The sequence below is a fragment of the Hemicordylus capensis genome, chromosome 2, assembly GCF_027244095.1.
Source record: "Hemicordylus capensis ecotype Gifberg chromosome 2, rHemCap1.1.pri, whole genome shotgun sequence".
NCBI classification, from domain to species: Eukaryota; Metazoa; Chordata; class Lepidosauria; order Squamata; family Cordylidae; genus Hemicordylus; species Hemicordylus capensis.
In genome coordinates, this window is record NC_069658.1 from 219,704,163 (window position 1) to 219,720,596 (window position 16,434).

The window sequence follows — 16,434 nt, forward strand, 5'->3', positions numbered from 1 at the left end:
CCTAGGGGGTGGGTTGGCCAAAGGGTGGGTTGGCAAAGAACCCAGAGCTCTGAAGCCCAAACGAGGGCCGGCCACCAATAGCTCCTGCCACAGCCCTCTCAGAACGACCTGTCAGCCTCTGTCTGAAAACCTCGAGAGAAGGAGAGCCCACCAATGCATGAGGCCCACCGTCCAAAGCCTCGTACAGTTAGGAAATGCTTCCGAATATCTAACCTAAATCTTTTCCATTACAGTTTCATAGAATCATAGGATTTTAGAGTTGGAAGGGACCTTAGAGGTCTTCTAGTCCTGCCCCCTGCCCAGTGCAGGATCCTGCAACAGCATCCCTGACAGGTGGCTGTCCAGCTTATTAAAAAGCTAAAGCTCCTCAGTTGTTGGGGTAGGCAAGCCTTTGGGTTTCACAGAAGTCTTCATAGGAACATAGGAAGCTGCCATATACTTCCTTGCAGTTCTTGTGAGGAACAGCGTGCCGGAGCTTCTGAGAACTGCGAGGAAGCCCCTTGCAGTTCTCAAGGGCTGCTGGGTCGAGAGGTCGAGCCCAGCGCCCACTCCCGAGTCCCACTCCACCAGCCAATGCCACCAGGACCACGGGGGGTGGGGGACATCTTCTCGGCTCACCCACACACACCAGACACCCCGGCTGTGCACATGGCATGGCTTGAATTTTTGAAGTTGCAGTGGGGCAGCGGTGGGGTGGGTGGCAGGAAGCAGGAGTGACCCCTAGACCTGGCAGGACCCCCTGGAACTTTCGGAGCTGCGCTTTGCAGCAGGTAAAACTTTTTCCTTTCTTTAAAAACAATTTTTACTCACCGGGGGGGGGGCTCCAAAGCCCTTCAGGTCTGGGCACCAAAATTACCTAGGAGTGCCCCTGCCACTGCATGAGGCAGGCTGTTCCACGGTCCAACAGCAATTACAGTCAGAACCGGTAGCGGAGCCAGACCAGCAGCAGCCTGTGTCCAGCCGCCACCGCGGCCCTGCTCACTCCGCCCCCTACGGCTGACATCAGACGCTGGGTTGGCAACGCCCCCGAATCTGATGTCAGAGGAGAGGAGAGCTGGTCTTGTGGTAGCAAGCATGACTTGTCTCCTTAGCTAAGCAGGGTCTGCCCTGGTTGCATTTGAATGGGAGACCACATGTGTGAGCACTGTAAGAGATTCCCCTCGGAGGATGGAGCCACTCTGGGAAGAGCAGAAGGTTCCAAGTTCCCTCCCTGGCAGCATCTCCAAGACAGGGCTGAGAGAGACTCCTGCCTGCAACCATTTGGGTGCTAGATCCTCGGCCAGCGCTGCATTTGCAGCACAGCCAAGGCAGGGAAGATCCGCTCCTGGCCATGCTGCAAACGCAGTGATGGCCATTTCATTCCCGAACAAGGCCACCCAGCCCTGCTCGGGAGCTAAACCAGACTCCCCCCCCCGCATCGGACATCAGACATGGGGGGCATTTCAGGGCTGCAAGGTGCAGCCCCTGAGGGGTGGCAGCCCGGGTTCTTTGATCCGGGTCGCCCAATAGTGGCTATGCCCCTGGTCAGAACATTCCTCCTACATGTCCAGCCTGAATCTGCTTCCTATTCAGTTCAACCCATTGGCTCTAGTCCTGCCCTTAGGAGCAAGGCCAAACAAATATAGAGAGATTGGACATGCACACACACATAAAACAGGCTTGCAATCTGCAAGCATTCCTTGGGTGACGGTGCTTCCAGGGGGGCAATGAGGGCAGGGGGGAATACCTTGAAAAATTAGGAATGGCACCGCCGTTAGCACCCAGCATCCTGTGGCAAGGCTTCCGCTCTTCAGCTAATCTCTACACAAGCGCCATTTGAGTGGTTAGCCCGGCAGTTGAATGCCACACTGACCACTCAAATGGCCGCTGCATCTCTCTGTGACTCTAACTGCTTTGTATCCCTATAAGATAGCATTCCCTGTACTTTCCAACAGGATAGTTTTCCTGGATTTTCTGGGAACTTAATGAATTTCCCCAAGGCTTTCAAATTTTTTGCTTGTCTGCGCGAGTTACATAAGAACATAAGAACAGCCCTGCTGGATCAGGCCCAAGGCCCATCTAGTCCAGCATCCTGTTTCACACAGTGGCCCACCAGATGCTGCCGGAAGCCACAGACAGGAGTTGAGGGCGTGCCCTCTCTCCTGCCATTACTCCCCTGCAACTGGTACTCAGAGGCACCCTGCCCTTGAGGCTGGAGGTGGCCCACAGCCCTCTGACTAGTAGCCATTGATAGACCTCTCCTCCATGAAGTCATCCAAACCCCTCTTAAAGCCATCCAGGTTCTTGGCTGTCACCACATCCTGTGGCAGAGAGTTCCACAAGTGGATCACATGCTGTGTGAAAAAGTACTTCTCGGTTGAACTGTTGCCAGGGACACCTCTGGGTTATCCTTTCCCACTAGCTCCAAGGCAGGACAGATTCGATTGGTTTTAGAAATTTCAGCCACGCCTCCTTGGTGCTAGGAGGATAACCCCTCCCAGTTCTTTCTGTCCTCAGCAAGCTCCATGGCAGCGTTTTTCTAGCTCTCTCTATTTTCTGCTGATATTACTTCTCTAACTACAGCATTCCGTTCTCCAAATCCTTTTTTCTGTCCCTGCTCTTTATTACTTGCTATTACCAGAAAAGAAAAGAAAGAAAACCACCCTTCTTTCGTCTGTTTCTCTCCCCCCCCCATGTCTCTCCCCCCTCATCTCCTCTTTCCTCTCCGTTGCTTGGAGCCAGTCAGAGAGGTACAGAGCAATTTCTCCAACAAGGGGAAGAGATTGAATGTTTTCGGCCTGGGAGGCTTCAGGGCCTTTTGTAGGCCCCATTGGCGCAGGCTGCTGCAGGCCCTGCATAGCAAGGCCGCTTTTCCGACCTCCCGAAAACCTCCTGAAAAATTCGCCAGCAGTGAGTTGACAGTCCGTGATCGGCCGTCTCTCATCTATGGGCCACGGAGTCCCCCCTGGAAGGGCGTAATTTTACCGCGTCGGTGATGGCCGCTCTCGAGCCGCCCGTCCCGATTGTCGAAGGGGCCGCATCGAGTATCCCGCCTTCGGGCTGCGAGACTCACTCTACTGCGGCCCAGCGCGCCACACTGCTGCAGGCAGCTTGAAGTGGCTGTGAAGAGCGCTTTGGGAGGCTCCCTATTGCCAACGCCCCACCAACCTCGGAAGAGATTAGGCGGATTGGCGAGCTGGCTAGCAACCTGACCGGCAGGGCAGCAAGGCCATCACAGGCGTCTTCTGTTCCTAAGATGGCGACGGTTGCGAAGAATCCCTCCATTTTACCTGAAGGAGCCGGTAATGTAAAAGGGAGACAGTCTCTAAAAGGGCGGGAAAAGCCTAAGACTGTGACTATGGTGTTTGGCCAGCAGGGGGAGTCTGCTGCAGAGACTGGGCCTAAAGCATCATCCAGTTCTAACTCTGCTGTTTTACCTGCGCCTGTGCTGCCACCTGAGTAGCAAGCATGGTTTCGCAATGCAATCATTGGCACCGTCTGCCAGGTTAGGCCCCCTAAGAGGAGTAAGAGATCCACAAAGGGGAGAAGGCATAGATCACCCAGTGTGAGCTCCTCACCTAGCAAGTTTGTCAGTCCTTCTCCCAAGAAGGCCAAAAGCAAGCTTAAGCATAGTGAGCTGGGCAAGTTGCCTGGCAAGGTGGCACGGGGCCATTCCTCTGATGCTTCCGATCAGACTCTGGGGGCCCTAGGGGTTTACTTGCACCAATCAATCAATCAATCAATCAATCAACAAACAAACAAACAAACAAAATCATTGCAAACTCAGAGTGGCCTAATCTGCCTTCTGACCCTGAAGACCCAATTAATTCAGGGGGAGGTTTTGATCCGGACCCAATGGTCTGGAGGGGAGGACACTGGTGATGCCTCAGTGTCACAGCACCTCTTTGTGGCAGAGGACTTCAGCCCACTGATGTTCAGAATTATTAAAACAATGGGACTGAGGCTGGGCAGAGTTTTGACTCTTGTGCCAAAGGGGACTTGGTCTTTCCTAGAGCACACCCCAAGGACAGGCTGATGCCCGGACCTGCTCCATCAGGGTCCAGTTTTACACCCGGATCCATGTTGGTTTCGGCTCATCGTTTAGAAACTGAGTGCCGAGTCCTGAGCCAACATGGCTACTCGGAGGGAGTTCTCAGCACTATGCTGGCGTCGTAAAGTCCATCGACAGAGAGAATTTATCAATATACATTGGGAGCACTCCTTCGCTGGATGTCTCGCAACTCCGTTCCGAAGGGCACGGCTAAGTTATATCATCTCCTGCTCTTCTTACAAGAAGGGTTCAAGAAGGGACTATGTCCGAATACCCTGCAACGGCAGGCATTGCCGTTGATGGAGTTGCTCTCAGTAGAAAAGACAAAATGTCTCAGTCACATCCTCACCAGCGTAGTTTCTTTGAGGTGCCTCGCTGATGTCACCTCCAACAGTGCATACGTTACCCTCTTGGGAACTACATACTGTCCTCAAGGCATTGCAAGCTCACTCCTTGGAGCCTTTGGCAGCTATTCTGATCAGGATCTTACAGTTTAAATTGGCCTTTTTGGTGGCCATCACTTCAGCAAGGCTCTTCTCGGTGCTGCAGGTGCTGTCTGTAAAACAAGTCACATTGTATATTTCAGAAAGAGGCCATCAGGCTCATTCCAGACCCCTTCATGAGGCCAAAGGTGGTGTCCCCCTTCCACCCATCGCAAGATGGGTTCCTACCTTCATTTTGCCCCAATTTTCCATCAGTCTCAAGATGTTTTCCTCCCTTCTTTTTGCCCGCGCCCGGTCCACGAGAAGGAAAAACTCTGGCATAACCTGGATGTCCGGCGCTGCCTCAAGAAATATATCGCCCGCACCGCCTCATTCAGAAATACGGACCAAATGTTCGTCTCCTTCCACCCGAGATCAATGGGCTCGCCCGTATCAGCACCTACTATCGCACGATGGATAAGGGCGTGTATCTCGCTGGCGTATGAGACACTTTGCTTACCCCAGCCTTCAGGCATCTCGGCGCACTCTACCAGGGCGGCCGCCACCTCAGCCGCCTTTTCAACTAATGCCCCAATCCAGGACATTTGCAGAGCCGCCACTTGGGCCAATCCCTCTACGTTTACTAAGCACTACAAGATCGAATCCTACGCCGATATTCAGGCGTCCTTTGGAAGAAGGGTGCTTCAGCAGGTTCTCCCTCGGGAGTAGGCCGGAGCGCACCCGCCCTCTGCGTTGGAAAAGCTGTGGTATGTCCCAGAGGTGTCCCTGGCAACAGTTCAACCGAGAACGGAGCATTGGTGTTCACTTACCGTGAAGGCTCCTTCTGGTTGATGTTGCCAGGGACACCTCGACCCACCCAGTTTGGCGCTCCTGGCCTCCTCCCGTGGAGAGTCCCTTCTCAGGCCTCCCTCCGGGGTTCGCAGGGTATACCGATCCGCTCTTTGCCTCTAGCCCAAGAACCCTGTGTGCTGCTCCAGTCTGGTTGTTTTTCACATGTTTATTTATTGTCCAGTCCGTCTTTGGTGTGTACCAGTATTTCTCTCGGACAGCAAGAACTGGGAGGGGTTATCCTCCTAGCACCAAGGAGGCGTGGCTGAAATTTCTACAACCAATCGAATCTGTCCTGCCTTGGAGCTAGTGGGAAAGGATAACCCAGAGGTGTCCCTGGCAACATCAACCAGAAGGAGCCTTCACGGTAAGTGAACACCAATGCTCCGTTCCGTTTGTTGGTCCTAGACCTCCTGGCAATCAAGTTTTGAAACCTATCTGCAATAACGGCATGTTCCTATTTTTCATGGTTGGTCTAGGAGTTTCATGTCAGACAGTGAGGCCCAAATATCTATCTATCTATCTATCTATCTATCTATCTATCTATCTATCTATCTAAAGTATATTTATTTAAAACATTTATAACGAGCCCTTCAGTTCTGAGTTCTCCCTGGGTGTTAACAAAACAAGTTAAAAGAAGAAAAACTGCAGTGCGAAAATCAATCCACACTGTAAATACACAGCAGATAAGACCCGAGACCCTGTTGCAATCAATCAGTGAAAGCCTTGAGGAAGAAAGGTCCAAAGTTGGGGCACAATCACCAAAAAAGGCCTCATTTCTGGTACCACCAAACAAGTCTGTGTTAAGAATGGGACAGAGGGCTTGACACACTGGGTACCATCATATGGGCGAAGATGACAACATCCATGACCAAGGCAATCCTTTTTGTCTGAGACATAGGAACATAGGAAGCTGCCACATACTGAGTCAGACCATTGGTCCCTCCAGCTCAGTAGTGCCTACACAGACTGGCAGCAGCTTCTCCAGACAAAATCTGAGCACAACTCTGCTTGCGCTTGGAAGCCACTTGGTAGATAGGAAGACACTTTACCTCCAGATCTGATTGTCTGAAGACCATATGAGGTATTCAGGACCCAGACCGTCATTTGGCCTCAGTGAAGGAGAGGAGAGCTGGTCTTGTGATTGCAAGCATGACTTGTCGCCTTAGCTAAGCAGGGTCTGACCTGGTTGCATATGAAAGGGAGACTAGAAGTGTGAACGCTGTAAGATATTTCCCTCAGGGGATGGAGCCACTCTGGGACAAGCAGAAGGTTCCAAGTTCCCTCCCTGGCAGCATCTCCAAGATAGGGCTGAGAGAGACTCCTGCCTGCAACCTTGGGGAAGCCGCTGCCAGTCTGTGTAGACAATACTGAGCCAGATGGACCAATGGTCTGACTCAGTATATGGCAGCTTCCTATGTTCCTATGAAGACTTCTGTGAAACCCAAAGGCTTGCATACCCCAACAACTGAGGAGCTTTAGCTTTTTATCAAAAGCAAAGGACTGTTGTGACGGATAGCTTTTTGTTGGTCAACACAGCGACTGCAGTCCGCTGAGCTTTTTCATTCTTAAATGTTCTGCATGGATGGGACCAGTGGCCCCCCCCCCTCTTGTGCCAGTTTGGTTTCCATTCTTCTTCAGCGGCAACAAGGCGGTGTGAGACGCTTGCATCTTTCTGGCCTTTGATGTCAAGGGAGTGTTATTAATTCCCTTCTGCCACCCACAGCTTTGCGCCTACCGGGGTGGGGCGGGGGCCCCAGAGCGCAGATGGCTGTGGGTCTGGGCTGAGCTGCCCCAGCCTGCCAAAGAAGGGTGAGGTGATCCCACACAGTGTCTGCCTTTGCAGTGTCTTCTTTGGAGAAGCCCACCCTCTCCCCCGCTGCACCCCCCCTCCTGGAAGTTAAAAACTTTTGGCTCAAGAATGTAGCTGGATTCCTTGCTCCTTTCGCCAGCACCCCTTCCCAAGCTGCAAGGCCCTCCCCCTGCTCAATTTGGATGAGGGTGTACCTTCTTTCTTTCTTTCCTTTTTTTTCCCTTTTCCTCTTTTCCTCTAAGGGTTGAGAATTTTCTCCCCTTCTGCACAGCTCTGCACTAAACAAAGAGACCCCAGGGCTCATCTTGGATCCCAGAACAAAAAAGGTATTATTTTTTGCAAACTTTTGAGCACTCCAGGCATGCCGGGGAGGTATTTGGGTAGCTCTTTTTGTCTCTCCTGGATGGGTGGCTTTCCGTCCAACTTTTGGAATCCCTTGTCTGCCCCCCCCCGCCCCAGTTTTCTTTGTTCAGTTCTGACATTCTTTGCAGATGGTCTTTCTTGCCCTGATCCCACCCAGTGGGTCCCCCGGCTACCTAATCCAAATTTGGCTACCTTCCCTTCTTTAGGTGGGGGGATGTTTAAATGACCCCAACCTCCCCCACTCCCCAAATCCTGTAGATTATTCTTTATGAATAAAATGGGGGTCAGAAAATGCTTAAAATTCTTCACCTTCTTGGACTACTTTAACATTTTCAGGGGTGTGAGTCTGCGAATTTTTGGAGGGACTTTTTAAAATCAGTTCTTTCCTCTCCCCCCAATGCTCTCTCTCTCTCTCTCTCTCTCTCTCTCTTTTAATGACAAGGAGGTACATTTGGTTCTTTTCGGGCATGTGTAGCTGAATTGCATTTTTAAAAATTGAATGGGGCTGGATTCAGTTGGACTGAAATGAATGTTGAGTTGCTCAGCTCCCTGTGGGTTTCAGTGGGGCTTGCCTGAGAGAACTGCCCACCGGATTGGGCCCCTGGCCCTCTAGCTTTGCATGTCTGGCTTTACCTTGCAAACACTGGGGTGTAACCTAGCCACACCGCCCCCGCCCCCCATTTTGCGTCTCTGGCCCAAATCCCACTTTTCAGTTTGCAGACATGTGGGGCCAAGCATTGTAAGCAGATTGGGAGGAGAACTCTCTCCTTCTTTGTTCCTCTTCATGTTCCTTCCCTTCTTCTTTGCCCCAGAGTCATCTAAAACCTGTGGGCTACACCTCCCCCACACGTACACTTGTGGGAGAGACTTGAAAGTGGGGGACCTCCCCCCCACTCCCTGGGATATAAGTGAATTGCATCTTTGTTTCTGGCTTTCTGTTTTGTGTGGGTCTTTTGCCTTTGGATGTTTTTTTTTGTTTTTTGTTTTTTTAACGTTGAAGTGCTTTTCTTTGTCAGCTCAAAGAGGCTTGGATAGGGGTGGGGTGGGGGGCTTCATCTCCCTTGGTTCAGGGTGGGAAATAGAAGGCATTGGGGTTCCCACCCACACCCTCATCAGTAGCAAATTCAGTGCTCTTTTGGAGGCACTCCCAGGCCTTCTCCTGTCCCCAGCTGGCCAAATGTTGGCACTCCGACATTACAAGCACACAGAGGAATGTCAGAGGACAGGTCCAGATGTGCACTTGAAGCCTGCAGACGTTCGCATGTCGGAATGGGCTGCTGTCTAAGGATCAAATGGCATGACTGCATAGGGCAACAAAGGCAATGGGGCTGGGTGGGGTCCGTTCACACCTTGGGCCGCCAGCCCTCAAACGCTGAGGTTGAGAAACTGAGGCACGTGCTTTTAGGTGATGTGTGGACCGGCTTGAAGCCTAGCGGAGTGGGAGGAGGGCCCGAGACAGAGAGGCGTGCAGGGGCGGATGAACAGCAAGCGTGCTGTGTGGAAGGCGAGCTGCTCTTGTGGGAGCCAGCATGCATTGCCCCCTTTGCTAAGCAGGGTCCACCCAGGTTTGCATTTGAAAGGGAAACTACATGTGTGAGCACTGTAAGATATTCCCCCCAGGGGATGGGGTCACTCTGGGAAGAACATCTGCATGCTTGCATGGAGAAGCTTCCAGTTCCCTCCCTGGCATCTCCAAGATAGCACTGGGAGAGATTCCTGCCTGAAACCTTGGAGAAGCCGCTGCCAGTCTGCGTAGACAATACTGCGCTAGATGGACCAATGGCCTTACTCAGTATGGGGCAGCTTCCTATGTTCCTATGTGTTGGATCCCTTTCTGAAGAGCATATTTCAAACATCCAAGGTGTTCCACATAGAGCCATGGGATTTTAGAATGACAGAGTCTTGAAGGTCTTCTAGTCCAACCCCTGATCCAGGGTTGGCATCTGCTAGGGCACCCCTGACAGGTGGTTGTTCAGCTTCTGTTTGAAAAACCTCCAGTGAAAGAGAGCCCACCAATGCATGAGGCAGGCTGTTCCACTGCCCAACAGCTCTTGCAGTCAGAAAATTCCTCCTAATGTCTAGCCTGAATCTGCTTCCTTCTGATTTAGAATCAGCTAGTGGTGCAGCGGGGAAATGTTTTACTAACAAACCGAAGGTTGCCGGTTCGAATCCCTGCTGGTACTATATCGGGCAGCAGCGATATAGAAAAATGCTGAAAGGCATCATCTCATACTGCGCGGGAGGAGGCAATGGTCAACCCCTCCTGTATTCTACCAAAGAAAACCACAGGGCTCTGTGGGTGCCCGGAGTCGAAACCGACTTGATGGCTCCCTTTACCTTTATTATTATTTTAAAATATTGTTTCCCTATTTTAAGATGGTTTTGTAATTCTTTGTGTCCTTGTTTTATCTTGGCTGGGGAAAGGACTATAGGCCAGACAGACACTACTGGAGTAATTTAGAATGACAGAAACTGAGAGCTGGACGGGGCCCTTGGAGGTCTTCCAACCCCCTGCTCAGTGCAGGAAACTGCTGCAGCATGCCTGACCGATGCCCATCCAGCCTCCAGCAAAGGAATGCCCACCACTGGGCCAACTGGTCCCCTGTCCAACAGCTCTTAAATTTAGAAAATGTCTCCTAGTGGCTGGCTTAAATCTGCTTCCTTGACATTTCAGCCCATTGATTCTAGTTCCCAGGAGCAACAAAAAATAAGCCCACTCCTCTTTCTTGGTGACAGCCCTTCAGAGGTATGCAAACATACCCAGCTCCTTCCGCTGTTCCTCACGGGACTTGGTTTCCAGACCCCTCCCCATCTTTGTAGCCCCTCCCCTCTCCCCCTTCCACTTTAGGAACATCCTCCTCAAGATGCAGGGCCCAGAATGGTCTGGAACAGGATTCCAGATGAAGGAAGGACCTTTTTGATCCTTGCATATCAATACAGTCAGGCCAGGATTAATGCCAAAGGGAGAGAGTGAAGACTGAGGCTGCGAGTTAGTAGCTAGCCCAGAATACCACGCTGTTAAGTGAGGACTGATCCCAAGGCTTCCCATGGCACAATCTTGAACTCAGCCTTTCAGTTCTTAGCAATCCATACAACAACCCTGTGAGGTGGGTCGGTATTTGCCTCATCTCAAAGGGCTAGAGAGAGAGAAGCTTGCCTAAGGCCCCCAGTGAGTTTGTGGTAGCAGTGGGATTAGAACCCGAAATCTCCTGGGCTTTTCCCAGACAGCAGTCTTCGCCACGGGATTCAGAGGAGTGAAATACTGCGAGTGGGAGAGCCAACCAAAGTTTGTCAACCAAAGTTAGCAAGGGGAGAGCAACTGGCCCTATCCAGGCCCAGCACAGCATCCCTCCAGTGGCTGTTGCTGGGGTCTATCTTTTTTAGATTGTGAGCCCTTTGGGAGACAGGGAGCTATTTTATTTAAATCTATGTAAACCCCTGGTCGGGGGAGACTTTGGTTGAAAAGCGTTATATAAATATTTCTCGTACTTGCATTCATATACTGGATATTTCAAATTTGCCCCCAAACTCGATGCAAAAAGTGGATTTATTTTTTTTACCACGGACATAAATCGGGCTAAGCTCCAATGTGCAATGATAACCCCGAACCGTGCATGGAGTGTTCCCTAATAGCTCGCAGAGACTTTGATGTAAATCTGGGCACTATGTGAACGCACACCTGCCCTTCCAAAGCAAAATCTCCGCCTGGCAGGGCTCCAGGCTTGTGCTCTCAGCTGCTATACCGGACCAGTTCTTGCTATTCATTCTATGGCATCTTGGAGGACTTCTGGCTCAGCCTCCTGCTCAATGCAGGGTGTTGTAGCAGTTTCCTGCACCAAGCAGGGAGCTGTTCTAGACGAGGGATTCTCAACGTTGGGTCTCCAGATGTTATTGGACTTCAACTCCCATAATCTCCAACCAAAGACCACTGGGGCTGGGGATTATGGAGGTTGAAGTCCAATACCCTCTGGGGACCCGACGCTGAGAATCCCTGGTGTAGACAGTACTGAGCTAGCTGGACCAAGGGTCTGACTCTCTAGACCAGGGATTCTCAACATTGGGTCTCCAGATGTTATTGGACTTCAACTCCCATAATCCCCAACCAAAGACCACTGGGGCTGGGGATTATGGAGGTTGAAGTCCAATACCACCCAATGCTGAGAATCTCTGGCCTAGAAGACCTCCAAGGTCCCCTTCCAGTGCTACAATCCTGTGAATCTATACGAAGCACCTTGTGCTATTACAGGCTTCAGATTCCCTTCCAACTCTCCAGTTCAGGGCTTCTGTGTCTCATGTTGGTTGTGGGTATGTTGAGGGGATAGGATATTTCCCCCTTATCTGTGATTGTGGATCTTTCTTTCCTCTGGAGTTTTAAGGCAAAGGAATTAAAGGAACCTAGTCAATGGACTGTGTGCTTGTGCTTAGAGGCCACCCGGAAGGGACCTCACCCCCAGATCTGAGTGGCTGAAAACCAGGAAGTTTTTCACACTCGGATTTAGTTTGCATCCCCTCTGGAATGGAGGGCGTGCACTCATATCTTGGCCAAATGTACCCTTCACAAACAATTCGGGGCACTCATTGAGCGTTAAGAGTGTGGCCTGATTTATATCCGGGGTTAAAAATTCCACTCTTTGCATCTGTTTTTGGGGGGTGACTTCGAACTCGCAGTAAAGCCTCACAGTAAACCTGCAGTAAAGCTTGCTGTCTGGGAAATCTCCATGTGAAGTTTTTGCCTTTCCTTGAAGCATGTGCCTTGGCTCAATTGCCTGAGCAGTCTATCTGGGATCTACTTCAGGGCCATCCCAAGACATTTCAGGGCCTGAGACAGAAAACGCAAAAGGCAGCTTCAGTGTGGTGACACATGGATACAGTGTTGGGATAGGGGGAGGGAGACCTGGGTTCAAATCATAGGAAGTGGCTCTTAAACTTCGAAAGAACCTCTCTCTGCCTCAAAAGAACAGCCCTGCTGGATCAGGCCCAAGGCCCATCTAGTCCAGCATCCTGTTTTGCACAGTGGCCCACCAGATGCCGCTGGAAGCCACAGGCAGGAGTTGAGGGCATGCCCTCTCGCTTGCTGTTACTCCCCTGCAACTGGTACTCAGAGGCATCCTGCCTTTGAGGCTGGAGGTGGCCCACAGCCCTCCGACTAGTAGCCAATGATAGACCTCTCCTCCATGAAGTTATCCAAGCCACTCTTAAAGTCATCCAGGTTGTTGACTGTCACCACATCTCGTGGCAGAGAATTCCACGAGTTGATTATGTGTTATGTGGAAAAGTACTTCTGTTTGTTGGTCCTAGATTTCCTGGCAATCAGTTTCATGGGATGACCCCTGGTTCTAGTGTTATGTGAGAAGGAGAAGAATTTCTCTCTATCTACTTTTTCCACACCATGCATGATTTTATAGACCTCTATCATGTCTCCCCGCAGTCATCTTTCTTCTAAACTAAAAAGCCCCAGGTGTTGTAGCCTTGCCTCATAAGGAAGGTGCTCTAGGCCCCTGATCATCTTGGTTGCCCTCTTCTGCACCTTTTCCAGTTCTACAATGTTCTTTTTGAGATGTGGTGACCAGAATTGTACGCAGTACTCCAAGTGTGGCTCCACCATCGTTTTGTATAAAGGCATTATAATATTAGCTGTTTTATTTTCAGTCCCCTTCCTAATGATCCCTAGCATGGAATTGGCCATAATTGGCCTAACAATAATTGGAATTGGCCTAGCATGGAATTGAACCATAAAAGTAACACAGGAAGCTGCCTAATACCAAGTCAGACCCTTGGTCTATCTAGCTCAGTATTGTCAACACATACTGGCAGCTGCTCTTAAGGCTTTCAGAACAGGGCTTTTCCCAGAACTTCCTGGAAATGCTGCCAGGGTTTGAACCTGGGACCTTCTGCGTGCAAAGCAGGTGCTGCAGAAGAGAAGATTAAGGGGCATGTGATAGCTGTCTTCAAATATTTGAAGGACTGTCACCCAGACTGTCACTCTCCGTTGCTCATGAGGACTAGAACCAGTGGGTTGACACAGATTCAGGCTAGACATTAGGAAGAATTTCCTGACTCCAAGCAGAGGCGTAACTAGGGAAAACGGCGCCTGGGGCAAGCACTGAAATGGCGCCCCCCCCGCAACCCCCACCCCCCAACATACTACATTATACTTAGGTTTTTCCTCACAAGCTCCCGCCGCCGCTGCCGTGCCAGGCCACTGACTGGCCGCCAGGCGCCAGCAAAGCAATGGGGGGGGGCGGCGCGGGTGGTGCGGAAGGGACCGCTCGTGGGGGAGGGGGTGCCAACGCGCTCCCTTGACTGCTGCAGCGCTGCTGCACTGAGCAGGAAACATTTGTATTAACAAAAAATTTTAAAAAAAATTAAAAATTTTTTTTTGTCATGGCGGCGCCCCCCATGTGACCAGAAAAGATGGCGCCCGGGGCACGTGCCCCCCCTGCCCCCCCTATAGTTATGCCTCTGACTCCAAGAGCTGTTGGACAATGGAACAGCTTGCCTCATGCTGTGGTGGGCTCTTCTTTGCTGGACGCTTCCAAACAGAAGCCAGACACTGTCCGCAGAAACTTCTTGCTCTGATCAGGGGGCTGGACGAGAAGACCTCCAACATTCCTTCCAACTCAAATGTGCTATTATTGTTTACCCCTGCTAAATGAGCAGAGAGATACCTTTTAAAGTGATGATTCTCTTATATTTTATATTTAGCAGGGGGGAGCAACTGGCCCTACCCAACCCCAGCACAGCATCCCTCCAGTAGCTGTGCTGGTATCTCACTTATGTTTCTTTTTAGACTCTGAGCCCTTTGGGGACAGGGAACCATCTTATTTCTGTATTATTTATTTTTCTTTGTAAACTGCTTGGAGAACTTTGGTTGAAGAGCGGTATATAGATATTTGCTGTAGCAATATGAGTCATAGTCCCTTCTCCAAAATATATTACAGATGCTGCTGCCATCCTGAGTCACACTGTTGGTCCACCCAGCTCTGTATTGACAACACTGACTGGCAGCAGCTTTCCAGCATTTCAGACACGACTCTTCTCTTCCCAGACCTACCTGGAGATGCTGCCAGGGACTGAACCACTCTGCAGGCAAAACAGCTACCTTAGTGAGCTGTGATTCCTCTCCATTTCAGTTGCGAAGGTCACTGGGTGACTGGGGCTAGTCACTCTCTCAGCCTAGCCTACCTCATAGGTTTGTTGTGAAAATAAAACGGAAAGGGGTGGGGGAACCATGTATTCCACACTGAGCTTCTTCAGGAAGGCCAAGGTAAAAAAAATATAGCAATTGAAACAAATAATGAATCCTCTGGGAATGATGCTACAATGCATTCCACTGGGAAGTTCTGCTGCTCAAGCCACCCTTGAAATGTGCGGGTTCCTTTCAACAGGGCCTTGAGCAGAAGAATGTCTTGGTGGATAGGACCTCGTGGCTCAGAACCTTCCTTCTTGAAGCAACAACATCCTAGTGCCTTATCATGGAACAGTCTCTAGTCTGTTGAGAATCGGTGCTATTCAGACCCTGGGCAGGTTCTCACTATCTGTATGATGTTAATTTAACCAGAATCTGAGATTATCATGGCTCATGTGCTCTCACACCATGGGAACTCAGAAATTACCAAGAATATCGGATTCGTGTTGTGGGGAACTATGATGCAGCTCAGATTGTAGGGATGAGCACGAATCGTGATTCGAAGCACAATTCGCAGTGTGTCCCTGCCACCTTTAAAACGGAGGAGAGCAGGGGAGACCAGCTGTCCTCACGCGATGCCAACAAACACATGGCCTCCGTGCATGTGCGCTGTCCATTTGCATGGTCAGCATGCGTGATCAGCTGGGGAGAGCACTGCTGGCACGCAATGATAGCTGGGGAGAGTGCTGCTGATACAGGGGCATAGGGACATAGGAAGCTGCCATATACTGAGTCAGACCATTGGTCTATCTAGCTCAGTATTGCCTTCACAGACTGGCAGCGGCTGCTCCAAGGTTGCAGGCAGGAATCGCTTTCAGCCCTATCTTGGAGGTGCTGCCAGGGAGGGAACTTGAAACCTTCTGCTCTTCCCAGAGTGGCTCCATCCCCTGATGGGAATATCTTCACACATTCTCCCATTCATATGCAACCAGGGCAGACCCTGCTTAGCTAAGGGGACAAGTCATGCTTGCTACCACAAGACCAGCTCTTCTAGGAACATAGGAAGTGGCAGTGATCAGCAGAAGAGCAGATATGCACCTGTTCTCCTCCGTTTTAAAGGTGCCAAGGATGTGTTGCAAATTGCTCTTCAAATTGTTATTTATGCACATTCCTATCAGATTGTCAAGCTGAGATCGGATCTCGATTGGTGATCTTAGCTTCTTGGTGGTTTTGTGGAGTTAGGTTGCCAGAGGTTGCCGGGCTGTGGTCGGATGAACGTCTACCACTACTACTATGGATATTTATATACCACCCTTCATCCAAAGTTCTCAAAGTGGTTTACATAGAAAAATAAATAATACATAAATAAGATGGTCCCCTGTCACCAAAGGGCTCACAATCTTAAAAAACCCAAAAAAACCATACCGTTGACACCAGCAACAGCCACGGGAGGGATGCTGTGCTGGGGTTGGATAAAGAGAATCACCACTTTTAAAAGATGCCTCTGCTCAGTTAGCAGGGGGATGCTAACTGAGTGAATAGATGTGATTTGTGGTTATAAAAATTAACTGCAGGTTTGGCAACCTCTGGTCTCACATTATGTGCGAATGTGACCATTATGTTATACCTGCATTCAGAGGTCTCCATGCACATACATGTTTTTGTGTGAATGGATATATTTTTAAAATGACCTGGTATAGACCCTGCAAATGCAGGATACAGATAGGAAATGTATTACTGTACCTGCATTTAATATAACATGTGAATGTATGTACCTGTGTACAGATCTGTACCTGAGTACACTGTACACAGATTGTACAAGTGTGTC

The 16,434-nt window shown here is 50.4% G+C and overlaps 1 protein-coding gene across 2 annotated transcripts in view; it reads left to right on the forward strand.

Annotated features, from left to right (window-relative positions):
- Nucleotides 1-5,244: 5,244 nt before the first annotated feature.
- Nucleotides 5,245-16,434, forward strand: part of FBN3 (fibrillin 3) — a 235,163-nt gene continuing 223,973 nt past the window's right edge. The window contains exon 1 of one of the 2 annotated variants that reach the window (XM_053298377.1): nucleotides 5,245-5,668. The gene's annotated coding sequence lies outside the window, so the exon portion shown is untranslated. Of the gene's footprint in view, nucleotides 5,669-6,691; nucleotides 7,441-16,434 lie in introns of those variants that run through there. The other variant, XM_053298378.1, reaches the window with a different exon arrangement.